General features: G+C 44.0%; 1 protein-coding gene across 2 annotated transcripts in view; it reads left to right on the forward strand.

The window, feature by feature from the left end:
• tbkbp1 (TBK1 binding protein 1) overlaps nucleotides 1–14,030 on the forward strand; it is a 70,780-nt gene that overhangs the window by 19,417 nt on the left and 37,333 nt on the right. The window contains exon 2 of one of the 2 annotated variants that reach the window (XM_067429623.1): nucleotides 9,415–9,511. The exons of the other annotated variant lie outside the window; for it this stretch is intronic. The gene's annotated coding sequence lies outside the window, so the exon portion shown is untranslated. The remainder of the gene's footprint in view (nucleotides 1–9,414; nucleotides 9,512–14,030) is intronic. 2 annotated transcript variants of the gene reach the window in all.

Below are 14,030 nucleotides of genomic sequence, written 5' to 3' on the forward strand. Positions count from 1 at the left end.
AGGGGAGAGATGGGTTTGTATTTACATACCAAAAATGGAAAGGAAGATAGAGGCTTACAGTTAAAGAAGAAAACACTGCTGAAAAATACAACAGCATTGCTTGTCACCAGCATTATACTGGAACAGGAAAGCGGGAGTGCGGTTTTGCCTGAGAATAGTATGACTATTTATCTCCACCAGCACTAAACCAGCTCTAACTAGCATAAACCAGCATGAATTCCATGTTAGTCCAGGCTGGTTTATGCTGGTTAGAGCTGCTATAGTGCAGCATAAACTAGCCTGGACCAACATGGAATTCATGCTGGTTGTAGCACTGGGCTACTGCATTAACCATATTGATAGCAAAACGCCTCCTTTTGGAGTGAAAATTGGGCTAACACAAGTTGGCACGAGCAGCAACACAACTGAGTGGGTGTTGCAGAGGGACTGTGGTAGAAAGGTGAAGACGTTAGTGGACAAATAGAGTGGGAGTGAAAACTAACCCCAGAAATAGGATAGTTTGAAAGAATAGCTGCAATATTGTGAGCTGAGAAATTTAGCTTCATCTTTTTTCTTTCTCCCTTCTCATCCATCTTCACTTCCACCTACAGATGCAGCACCCACACCTGCTGTGCCTTACTTTCACTCTGCTCACCTTCCTATCCCTCTGCCCTGAATGCCTCACACAGGCATTCATTTGACAGCTAAAACCTAGTCAAATGGCCTCTTTAAGATACATTGTTTACATACGTGCTACATAGCATACTGTTCAGTGGGATACACACATATCCCATTGACTTCCACAAATGATGTTTCTTAAAAAACTAAGTTCGGGAGAAGCACGTTCAAATGATCTACCTAATCATGATGTCATTCCAACCAGCTGTCAACAATCAGTAATCAACATGTCTACCAATCAGCTCAAGTGGAAGATCACATAAATACCCAGTCAACTCACCAACGTTCCTTGACAAAGTTTGCAGCATTCTGGCAGGTCACTTTTTTACCCACGCTGTCAACATGGCTCCACACGCTGCTCGAAGCTATGCTACAATGCTAAAAAACTTTCCTTACAAATTCCTAAGCTACCTAAAGCCCCTTTTGGCTGATTTTCATCAGCATTCTTTCAAACCAATGGCTCCTCAACATCACGGTAAAAGAATTCCTGTTTTTTCCAAAGTGTAATGTGGTCTTTGCCACAATTCAATCAATGAGGAGCCAATTGTTTGAGCAGCGCTCAGACACTGTAAAGAGTGCACACTGCACAGACTTGCAGCAGGACAGCTACAACAGCTCCTGTCCCAAGAAATAGAAATGTATCTTAATAACAGTTCCGGCACGCATCAAGCTTTGTTGTGATCTTGCTGCCTCTGTGTACAACAGACAGAAACTTGTCACACACAAAGTGCATTTGCCGTGGTGATAAACAATAAATTTACTCGCTCGCAAAGCGAATGAATGTATCGTGAGGCTAAGTAACTTAAATGTTGACAATACAGCATAATGATTATTTAAGCCATCTTATATTTTGGAGACAGAAACATACATCACATCTTCCTAATTGTGATTAAACTTTTGAATGTGGCGCCGTGTTGCGTTCAGAATATTACAGTTTCAGAGCATTTACAATCAATGTATGGCGCCAAGTTCTTATGAACCAGGACTGTTTTCTTTATTGTGATTATATTGTAATGTTGTATGCTAAATTTAATAAGAGTTGGACCCAAATGGGTCTCTTTCAAAATAAGAGTCCCATTATGGTTTTACAAACATGCTTTTTCATTTTGTTCCATCTAACTTTTTCTCCACCACAGAAGCAGTGATGTTCCATCTTCTCCCATAGGAGCTCAGTTTCTCCGGCTAATTTCTCCTCTGCCATAACAGTGCTATTCTCTCTGCTCCCACAGGAGCTCAGTTTTCTGGCTAATCTTTTTCTCCTCCGCGCCACAGCAGCGCTGTTATCTCTGCTCCCGCAGGAGCTCAGTTTCTCCGGCTATTTTTCTCCTGTGCCACAGCAGTGCTGTTCTTTCTGCTCCCACAGGAGCCCAGTTTCTCTGGCTAATTTCGCCAGTATCCATAACAGTGTGTTTCCTTTTGCTCCCACAGGAGCTCAGTTTCTCTGGCTAATTCCTCCAGTGTCCATAACAGTGTGCTTCCTTCTGCTCCCACAGGAGCCCGGTTTCTCTGGCTAATTTCGCCAGTATCCATAACAGTGTGTTTCCTTTTGCTCCCACAGGAGCTCAGTTTCTCTGGCTAATTCCTCCAGTGTCCATAACAGTGTGCTTCCTTCTGCTCCCACAGGAGCTCAGTTTTTCGGGCTAATCTCTTCTCCACTGCTGTAGCAGTGCTGTTCCCTCTGCTCCCACAGGAGCTCAGTTTATCTGGCTAACCGTTTTTCCACTGCTCCCACAGGAGCTCAGTTTTTCTGGCTAACCGTTTCTCCACTGCTGCAAGCAGTGCAGTTCCCTCTGCTCCCACAGGAGCTCGGTTTCTCTGGCTAACCGTTTCTCCACTGCCAAAACAGTGTTGTTCTTTATGCTTCCGCAGGAGCTGAAGAAAATTGGTCCTACCCATTGCAATGTTTGAGAATGAAATTTATCCATCTGACGAAGATCCTCTACAGCATTCCACAGCTGCAAGGAGCACCACAACCCAACAAGACACCGTGACTGAATCTCCAGCAACACAGCGTGGCCGTCGGCCCAGCCGAGCCACATCCCGTACACGAGACGCAGAGGCTTGCCATCGCCTCCACCTTCAAGACATCCACCATCTCCAGCTTCCTCCTACTCCTCAGTACAACCTACGATTCCAGCAATAGAGAAATGCACCGTACTAGGGTTAAGACAAGTGCTAATCAGTGTCGAGGATAATTTTTACAGAAGAATTAATAAAGCCAAATTATACAACCTGTACGTGTCACTTCAAGCAGCTTCTCCATCTCCAAAATCCACTCCACCTTCCAAAACTACAAACAGATCAAGGAAACATAAGGATCCGAACTCACGCTCTCAAAAGACCCCTTCTCCCACAGAATTGGTTCTTCCTCGAGCACCAGGCCACTGCAGCAGGCCCTCAGCTAGCCCGGGCCGCGCCCCAGTTCCAGCCACCGCTGCCATCGTCGCCGCCACCCAGCCCAACTCATCTCTCTGCTCCGCCGAGCCAGAGACCGTGGGTGTTTTCCAGCATTGCACCTCAGGTTACAATACCAGTTTCCTCTGCCCCAGGCAATCCTTTAAGCGTAAGTACGCTTCTGCCAGCAGCTCAAGCTTTGTATCACAGCCTTTTCCTGTCACTTCTTCTAACCCCTTCCCTTGGCCTGCAGCCCCACCATCAAACTCTAGCGCGAGGCTGCCTCCGCTAGCGGTGCAGGCCCAGCTGCTTTTTGTCCTCCTTAGCGGCCCTCTTTCCCCTTTTTTCCCATTCCTCCTTTGTCGGGGACCGACCGAAACGAGAGGTTGCCTCCGCAAGCGGTTTTCGGCCCCTGGTTTCTATCCGCCTAACACTTTTTCCCAAACTAGTGCTCCATTCACTCTGTTTTCTGCAACACAGATGCCCTTCCCGCCGAATGCTACAGCCTTGGAACTGCCCCCTGTCGCCAGCAACATTAGAGCACAGATCCTCACAGAAATTCAGGCTGTTGGCGCCAGAGGCGGACCCATTCCCATTCCCAACCCCAGTACCAAAGTATTGAGAGCTAATATTCCCATAAACCACCCATTGAGACCCCTCATTGACGCTTCTCTCAATTCCATCCTTCAAGCTGTTTCCCCCAGAACCCTCCAATCCTACCTAACTGCATGGAAGTGTTTCAAGTCTTTTCACTCCATATACAAGCTGAATTTTCCAGATTATTCTTTGCTTACCATCACTTCATTCATATCTTATTTCAACAGCATCAAGAACCTCCAAGTCAGCTCCATCAAGGGTCATCTAAGCTGAATTCAACAAACTTGTGTTTGGTCTGCCCTCTCCAGAAATAACCAATTCACAAACATCCATGCTCATCAAAGGCATCCAAAAAACTCAACTCACCCACGCAGACAACCAATAACTCTAGACATACTTACCAAATGTATCTCCACCCTCCGCCAAGGCTACCACTCCACCAATACTGCCCGCACTCTGGATGCAATGTTTATATTGGCTTGCTCCGGTTTTCTCAGAAGCTCAGAAATTACCATCACGTCCACCTTCAACCCAAAGCTTCATCCTATAATTTCAGACCTAGCAGTGCTAGATGACGAAACAATCTCTTACTTCATCAAACAAAGCAAGACGGATCAAATGAAAAAAGGGCAATCCATTTACATTTTCAACCTTCCATCACCAATCCAGCCGTATCAATCCATTTTAGCCAGCCTACATTTCAGAAGTTTGCAGACTAAACTTTTATCTGAACCACTCTTCACAGACGATGCTAACCGCCCTGTCACACGTTTCTGGTTCCAAAAACACCTCAAGTCTATACTGATTCTATCCGGCATCTCGGCAGACAACTTTTCTAGCCATTCATTCCGCATAGGTGCAGCAACAACAACTGCTCAAAAAGGTCTCTCCCAGCACCAGATCAAAAAAAAAAAAAAAAAAAAAAAAAAAAAAAAAAAAAAAACTTGGCCGCTGGTCGTCAGAGGCTTTCAAGAGCTACATCCGCTCCAATCGCTCCCACATCAAAGAAGCCCAACAGACCCTCATCACCTAAAATTGTTTCAGCTTGTTTCCATACACTCAATCCTACAGGATCACCACATCCACTCCAATTCAACATCAACAAATTCACTAAATGAATCAATAATATTCACTGCCGTAGCAGCATCTCTCCAGTCACTCCCGAAGGAACCCACCTCAAATTTTTCACTGCAGCAGTGTTATCTCCTCCGCTCTAATAGAAGCTCAGGATTCTCCATCCAGCTGGCTCTCACTGCCGCAGCAGTGTTATCTCCTCCGCTCTAACAGAAGCTCAGGATTCTCCATCCAGCTGGCTGTCACTGCCGCAGCAGTGTTATCTCCTCCGCTCTAACAGAAGCTCAAGATTCTCCATCCAGCTGGCTCTCACTGCCACAGCAGTGTTATCTCCTCCGCTCTAACAGAAGCTCAGGATTCTCCATCCAGCTGGCTGTCACTGCCGCAGCAGTGTTATCTCCTCCGCTCTAACAGGAGCTCAGGATTCTCCATCCAGCTGGCTCTCACTGCCGCAGCAGTGTTATCTCCTCCGCTCTAACAGAAGCTCAAGATCCTCCATCCAGCTGGCTGTCACTGCCACAGCAGTATCTCCCCCGCTCTAACAGAAGCTCAGGATTCTCCATCCAGCTGGCTCTCACTGGCGCAGCAGTGTTATCTCCTCCGCTCTAACAAAAGTTCAGGATTCTCCATCCAGCTGGCTGTCACTGCCGCAGCAGTTATCTCCTCCGCTCTAACAGAAGCTCAGGATTCTCCATCCAGCTGGCTGTCACTGCCGCAGCAGTGTCATCTCCTCCGCTCTAACAAAAGCTCAGGATTCTCCATCCAGCTGGCTCTCACTGCCGCAGCAGTTATCTCCTCTGTTCTAACAGAAGCTCAGTATTCCCCATCCAGCTGGCTTTCACTGACACAGCAGTGTTATCTTCTCCGCTCTTACAAAAGTTCAGGATTCTCCATCCAGCCGGCTCTCACTGCCACAGCAGTGTTATCTCCTCCGCTCTAACAAAAGTTCAGGATTCTCAATCCAGCTGGCTCTCACTGCCACAGCAGTGTTTTCTCCTCCGCTCTAACAAAAGTTCAGAATTCTCCATCCAGCTGGCTTTCACTGCCACAGCAGTGTTATCTCCTCCGCTCTAACAAAAGTTCAGGATTCTCAATCCAGCTGGCTCTCACTGCCACAGCAGTGTTATCTCCTCCGCTCTAACAAAAGTTCAGAATTCTCCATCCAGCTGGCTCTCACTGCCGCAGCAGTGTTATCTCCTTCGCTCTAACAAAAGCTCAGGATTCTTCATCCAGCTGGCTCTCACTGCCGCAGCAGTATCTCCTCTGCTCTAACAGAAGCTCAGGATTCTCCATCCAGCTGGCTCTCACTGCCGCAGCAGTGTTATCTCCTCCGCTCCAATAGAAGCTCATTATTCCCCATCCAGCTGGCTCTCACTGCCGCAGCAGTGTTATTTCCTCCGCTCTAATAGAAGCTCATTATTCCCCATCCAGCTGGCTCTCACTGCCGCAGCAGTGTTATCTCCTTCGCTCCAATAGAAGCTCAGTATTCCCCATCCAGCTGGATCTCACTGCCGCAGCAGTGTTATCTCCTTCGCTCCAATAGAAGCTCAGCATTCCCCATCCAGCTGGCTCTCACTGCCGCAGCAGTATCTCCTCCGTTGTTACAGAAGCTAAGCTTTTCCATCCAGCTGGTTTTCACTGCCGCAGCAGTGTTATCTCCTCCACTCCAATAGAAGCTCAGCATTCCCCATCCAGCTGGCTCTCACTGCCGCAGCAGTATCTCCTCCGTTCTAACAGAAGCTAAGCTTTTCCATCCAGCTAGTTCTCACTGCCGCAGCAGTGTTGTCTCATTCGCTCCAGCAGAAGCCCAGTTTCTCCAACCGACTTTACTGCAAAACAGTGTCATCTTCTCCGCTCCAACAGAAGCCAGTTCCTCCACCCAAAGGCCTCCACTGCCACAGCAGTGATACCGCCTCAGCTCCCGCAAGAGTTCCGTTTTTTCCATTCAACTTGCTTGTACTGCCGCAGCAGTGATTTCTCCATATTTCCGCAGGAGTGTCAGTTCTACGTCCAACCCAGCTCACTGGTTTCGAAAAACAAGTTAAAATGGCTCGTCTCCACGGCTGCAGCAGTATCGACAACTCGGCTCTCGCAAAGCCCGATACTCCATTGAAACTCGTTTCAATAACACAGCAATGTCGTCATCTCCATTCCCACAGGAGCCCAATCATCCGTGCAAATTGTTCGTTTGGATAGTTGGAAAGCAAGTTGAAACGTCTCGTATCCTCTGCCGCAGCAGTTATAGTCAATTTCGCTCCCGCAGGAGCTCTGATATGTCTTTTCAAAACCTGTTTCACTGTCTCAGCAGTCTCACCTTCTCCACCCCACAGGAGCCCAATTCTCTGTACAACTGGGTCTTCGGATAGTTTGGAAAGCAGATTTAAAAGGGCTCATCTCCACTGCCACAGCAGTATCACCAACCTCACTCCCGCAGTTCTGTTCCTCCATCCAAACTTGTCCCACCCCCACACAGCAGTGTCATCTTCTCAACTCCTACAGGAGCCTAATTCTTTGTACAGCCAGTTCATTGGATACGTTTGAAAGTATGCTGAAACAGCTGGTCTCCACTGCCACAGCACTGCTATCTCCTCTCGCCTACACGCAACCACCCCAGCTGACTACCAACGAGGTTCACCTTTCTGATATCACGACCATACAAACCTCAGACAATAATGAACAAGATCTCCCGATCCAGTGACTATCCCCCCCCCTTCGATTGGCACAGCACCAGTTCATGCTCTGCAACTTTTGGGGGGCATCAACATCATTTACTGGCTGCTGTCCTATGCTAGTAGCAATTTTTTGGGGGAGTACTCTGGGTTCGGGCCAAATACCGAGCTCGGAGCCCTCTCCTCGGACAGCACGCCAAATACGCATACCATTTATTCTATCTGAATTATTTGTAAGTGTGAACTCGTGAAATGATGTTTCTTAAAAAACTAAGTTCGGGAGAAGCACGTTCAAATGATCTACCTAATCATGATGTCATTCCAACCAGCTGTCAACAATCAGTAATCAACATGTCTACCAATCAGCTCAAGTGGAAGATCACATAAATACCCAGTCAACTCACCAACGTTCCTTGACAAAGTTTGCAGCATCCCTCCACCACCCCTTCTACCTCACACGCACCTGGTTAACTTTCCTAACCAGAAATACGGGGGGAGTACTCTGGGTTCGGGCCAAATACCGAGCTCGGAGCCCTCTCCTCGGACAGCACGCCAAATACGCATACCATTTATTCTATCTGAATTATTTGTAAGTGTGAACTCGTGAAACCTCTTTAGTGCATTATATGCTTCTGCATAAGAACGCAGCATGGCTATGAACTACAAAAAGAGCACATTAGCCCATAGTTTGCAGATGTGACTGTTGTAGAGTCGATATCTCCCTTACTCCCACTCCATGGTAAAAATACACGTGTACATGCTCTGATTTGCCCACGAGGCTCAACCACAGTCCCTCTGCAACACCCACTCAGTTGTGTTGCTGCTCGTGCCAACTTGTGCCAGCACTTCACTCCAAATGAGGCGTTTTGCTATCAATATGGTCAATACAGTAGCCCAGTGCATGGTGAGTTATTCGCAGGGAGTCTGTTTCTAACTTAGATTCAGTAAAATTAGTCCGAAAATGTTCTGCCACTAAATTACTATAAACTGAGGAAATGCGAAAATGCAACTAGTTGTTTTCTGAGATAACATTTCGTAATGTTACAAATTTAGCTAATCAGGGCTCAACAAATGCAAAACACCATTTCTGTCACCTTAATGCACATTGTGATGTCTTCAGCACATATCCAAAATGTGCATTAAAGTACTTTAAACCCGTTGACTAGGCTATATGCTGTGTAAATATACATAATTTGTTTTTATATACAACATTTGGCTTTACTGTAAAATATTGAGCATTGAATATTACAGAAACCTGCTAGTTGAAATGTTACCAAGGTAACATTTTCTAGCTGGTTTTGTTGACATATTAATGTTTTGTCATATGTTAATAATGATAATAATATAACTTAAGTTATATTATAGCTATGTAATTTGTAGTTATTGAATTAAAATGAAATTAGTTGTTGTATTTTTTTTGTGAATAAACCTGTATAAATATATTTCCTTCTGACAAATACATATGTCCAAATTTTATTTTCTGTCTGTCCATTCATAGATGTTTTTAATTATTGTACTTTTTTTAATTATTGTTCCAAACACCAAACAATGAAGGATATGTTTTTTTAGCACATACAGTATATTATTATCCCATCTCTTGTATCCAATTACATTGTCACGCTTGTGTTATGGATGTTTCTCCCAATGAAGTGTATGATGCATAGATGTGTATGTAAGCATATTTTTGCTTTGTGTGCGTGCGTGCGTGTGTGTGTGTGTGTGTGTGTGTGTGTGTGTGTGTGTGTGTGTGTGTGTGTGTGTGTGTGTGTGTGCGTGCGTGCGTGCGTGCGTGCGTGCGTGCGTGCGTGCGTGCGTGCGTGCGTGCGTGCGTGCGTGCGTGCGTGCGTGCGTGCGTGCGTGCGTGCGTGCGTGCGTGCGTGCGTGCGTGCGTGCGTGCGTGCGTGCGTGCGTGCGTGCGTGCGTGCGTGCGTGCGTGCGTGCGTGCGTGCGTGCGTGCGTGCGTGAATGAAGATTCACCTGTAGAACCACTGTGGTCATTTTTTTTTTTTTTTTTTTATCGCAGGCAGTCACACTTCTCCTGCAGCCCTGCTAATCGTCCGCCAAGTGAGGGGCAACAAAGCATGCCAGAAACACACATAAACACCCCACTGAAATAACAGGTGTGTCTGTCTGATTGTGTGTGTTTGTGTGCCATGTTATGTGCGTTAGCAGCCAGATTCCCTGTGACAAAATGGGCTTGAGTCCGATACGACTGTGTCCTGCTGTCTGTAATTGCATGCTGCTTGTGGTAAATGTTTAGGATGACAGCCAATTTCCTGAGCAAGTGTGACTGAAGGAAATTATGCAATAGCACTGTCTGCAGAAAAGAATTGGATGCTGGCATTCCTAAATTTTTGGATGGTTTGACAGTTTATTAAATAATTCAGAGGGTGTACGTGCTGATCTATCTTGTACCAGTTTGAACATTAGCATCCTTTCAAGAAAATGTGATGCTCACCACAGTATTAAAGTAAATGATGTTCATTTCAGTCTCATAATGATTTTAGTGACTTTACAATGAGCACATTTAAATGCTAATGGTTGTTTTCGCAAACATGGCACATTTATTGAGGAAATGTACAAATCTTAAGCCTAAAAATGATGTGCTTATATTAAATTTTGCTGTTAATTAATTGCCATTGCCATTATGTCTTGAATTGCAAAAAAAATGGCTTTAAGAAAAATGGTAATTTAATAATAATGAGCTGCAAACGAGTTGCTGAAAAAGTCTCTGCACATATGTGTGTCTGTGAGAGAGAGAAAAAACGTGTGTGTGTGTGTCCATGTCTGTGCCAGTGCCAGTGCCATCTAGGCCCCAGGTAACAAATGACTTCCTGTGGTAATTGCTCTAATGAAGCAGGGAGGAGAGCAGTGGAATTTTTAATAGGTGTGCGCAGAGTGTAAGTGTTCACAAAATTGGGTGCAGGGGAGAGAAAGACAATAGGTGAGATGGAGTAAGAAGTGAAGATAGATGTGAGCTAGCCATGGCAAGAGTGTCCCATTTGTCTGTTTGTCTTGTCTCTTGCCAGGGTTTTGAGCCCTGACAAATTGTTAGATCCATGTTATAATCCATGCGCTTAAATTCTTGTTTTCACTGAGACCGGGGTGGCTGTATGTTTGTGCAAGAGCAGCACTCTTGTCAATAGGAAGCAGGAGCATCATGCACCTATTTTTTTAGGGGCACCAGAGGCAGGAATAAAAACATTTTAACAGCGTACTAGTTTGTCTTATGTAAAACAAGTTAGTCCATCAATAATGCTTGATCAGTGATAAAGGAGACTGGTTGCAGTGCTGGGTACTGATTATATTGTATGTAATACGGATGATGTAATCGGAATCAAAAAAGTATGTGTAATTAGATTATATTACATTTTAAAATACTTGTAATCAGAGAACTAATACTTTATTATTGATTTACATTTTTCACGCAATGGCAGTAATTGATTGTAGCCAGACCAGATCCACGCATCATTTGATCAATGAAATTACAGAAATCATTTCACTTTAAAGAAGTTTTTTCTCAACATTGCATATCTAGGGCCAGATTTACTAACAGCTTGCGCCAGCACAAACCCTCTTTTGGCGGTAAACTACCGTCAGAATTTACTAAAGACACGCAGAAAAGAAAAGTTCTTTTTGGCTGACCTTATTGCATACGCAATTGTATGATTTTCCCTTTCAGATGCAAAATTTATTGGAGGAGAGTGTTCAAATGAATTGCACAAGGTAATTTACCAAGGACTACTCAGTTTACTGGTATTAGCACCATTATTAACCGCCCCAAAAAAAGCGGTCTTAAACGAGATGCTAGTTTGCCCTGCTCTTGGTAGATTGTGTAGATTATTGAAATGTTCCGGCTGCGTCTGTGTTCTTTAATTTGCACATCATCAGTAGATCAAGCGCAGAACTTTACACTTCCATCAGCACTTTTTTGGAATTGTGCTCTTATTTCCCCTGTTTAATGAATCTGTCCCATAAACACATTCATTATTATTTAAATTATCACTCTGCAGGTCAATTAAAGGTGCACTATGTAAAAATTTTCAGTAAAATATCCAAAAACCACCAGGCCAGGGTTATATATTTTGGTCTTTGAATACCTACAATATCCTACGTGTTTCCAACTATTTTGTAAATCGTGAGAAAATTGCTATTTTAATCAAGGAATGGGGATGTGTGATGGAGTCGCCTGTCAATTGCATCATATCTGTGTTATCCTCGGTTTCCGGTTTTATTCTGCAGAAACACTTTTCTCTCACTGCAGTGTGAAACAAGTCTCGCAGCAGCCGCTGAGCAAACGCACAGAGTAACGTCATAACATTTTCAACACACTCAGATGTAGCTAATAGGATAAACAGAGTAACTGCGTTACCTCATACTTGTGACCGGAAAAGCGTAAATGGCGCGGGGGCTGTGGCATAATAAAAGTCCCGCTGCTCGCGAGGCATGTGTTGCATTCCCACAACACTCGGTCTTGCTCTGCTTCATGCTACAGTAACGTCTCGGTTACGTATGTAACCCTCGTTCCCTGAGGGAGGGAACGGAGACGTACGTCCCGTCGCCAGGAGCTGTGCTTCAGCTAGGAGCCCAGTCACGGATTCGGCTCCTCAGTTGAAAAAAGCATTTGATCTACCATTCCACTTCCTATTTATACCCGCGCTGCGGGGCGGAGCGTGGAATGTGTGGATCACATGCCAATCTCCGATTGGCTCGTTTTTATACACTCGAAGTGGATAGGTCTCTGAGGGCAGATCCCAATTCGTCGGTTCAGTTCTGACGTACGTCGAACGTGACCGACTGAAAGGGAACGTTAATAATCACATCCATGAACATGATTTCTGCCCAGACAAAGGAAAACGGGCAACTGAGAGAAGCAAACTAAAAGTCCATGTAAAGGAAAACAAAACAGGCAATCTGTGTAGTATGTTTTAACTATTTATAAAAAATAAACACAGAAATATATTGTCTTACAATTTTTTTTTACATTTTTTATTATAAATTAAATTAGATATTATAATAAATATACAAATAAAATTAAAATAAATTGTATATTTCGTAATATAATAAAAATATTTTACTGTATTTTAAAATACATAAAATACATTTTAATGTATTTTACTTATGTTTTACTTATATTTATATAGCCATTTTATTGTATGAAAAAAAACATTTAAATTTTTAAACTTTTAAATTCCACAGGGAGAAAATGTGCAACCCTATTGGATTGACCAAATTTACTGCATGTGATTTAGGTGATTTCTGACTGCTGTGTTTTAGCCAAAGTTTTTTACAACGATAATCATGCAACAATAGCTGACACTTCATTATGTTTGAAATAACATAGCTATCACATAAGATAAGTGCATTGTGCAGCAACTCCTTCAGCACCAGAGAAGCCCTGAGTGAGAACACACTTGTATTAATGTAGTGGGTTGGAATGTCTCTAAAGTGATATTCTTCCACCTACACACATTCACACCTTCATCAGAACAGCAATCTCTCCCCCATGGTCATGCTGCTTAGCCATGCCTGAGCAAATGTATTGGTGTGAGTGGGTGTTTTTCTGGATTACCCTGAAGGATGGCAAGAAAGAGAGAGAGTAGAATCAAGAGAACACCCAGGAAGAGGTCCAAGGCTTCTTTGTACGTTTTTAACCATTGGTACGCAAGTGATCAAAATTAGCTCACTAAGTAAGAAGCCTCTGACTCATTGTGTGTGCAGTAAAATCTTCTCACACCTCTGTGCTCTATCAGATGGCCAACCTGATGCTGCATACATATCCATATTATCTTACTAAACGCTTTACAGTGAAGATGTTTTCCCCTGCTTACTCCATGTTATCAGTGCATGTCTGTGTCCTGCCTTTTTGCAGAGGCAGTGCTGTCTAGTGTGAATGAGTGTTGTTGATGGCACTGGAGCGATTCATCATGGTGTGGACAGTGCGCTCTGGGGACTGAAGTGCATGAAGGCAGCACACAGGGGACTAATAGAGCTACACCTCTACAAACATGGCTACCTTACATCATGCATTCAAGTCAAGTTCATGTCTTTGAGCAGTTACTACACTTCTGTTGTTTTATTTTGACACTGTATCTCAGTTTCAAAACCAAGAGAAATTGCTACCTGAGCCATCTTGGTCTTCCGACACAAACTAATTTTTTTTTTTTTTTTTATCAGATATCGGATATTTGTCATTTTAAACAGCACCTATTATACAAAATTCACTTTTATGTGGTTTGGACATAAATGTGTGTTGACAGTGTGTGTACACAACCATCCTATAATGGTAAACATCCATTCACTCCTTTTTTTAAATCCCATAAATAATAAGCAGTGTCTCAGAACAAGCCTTTTGCAGATTCTTGTCAAGAATGGAAAATAAAAGTTTACCCCTTTATAATTACTAAAAGCTGTCACTCTTTCAATAAACGCAATCTCACAAAGTTCCGCAGTGAGGCTGGTATACAATGAATCTCTTATTTTCACAATGTCTGCACTTACAGAGGATTGACGCGCGTCTTAACTGATCTCAGCGCCTGGACAAACACTTGAGCGGTGAGTGGATTCCAAATTTAACACCTGTGATTGGCCAACTGCATTGTAGAAATCTACAAACATGTCTGTGATTGGCTACATTAC

The sequence above is a fragment of the Pseudorasbora parva genome, chromosome 21, assembly GCF_024679245.1.
Source record: "Pseudorasbora parva isolate DD20220531a chromosome 21, ASM2467924v1, whole genome shotgun sequence".
NCBI classification, from domain to species: domain Eukaryota; kingdom Metazoa; phylum Chordata; class Actinopteri; order Cypriniformes; family Gobionidae; genus Pseudorasbora; species Pseudorasbora parva.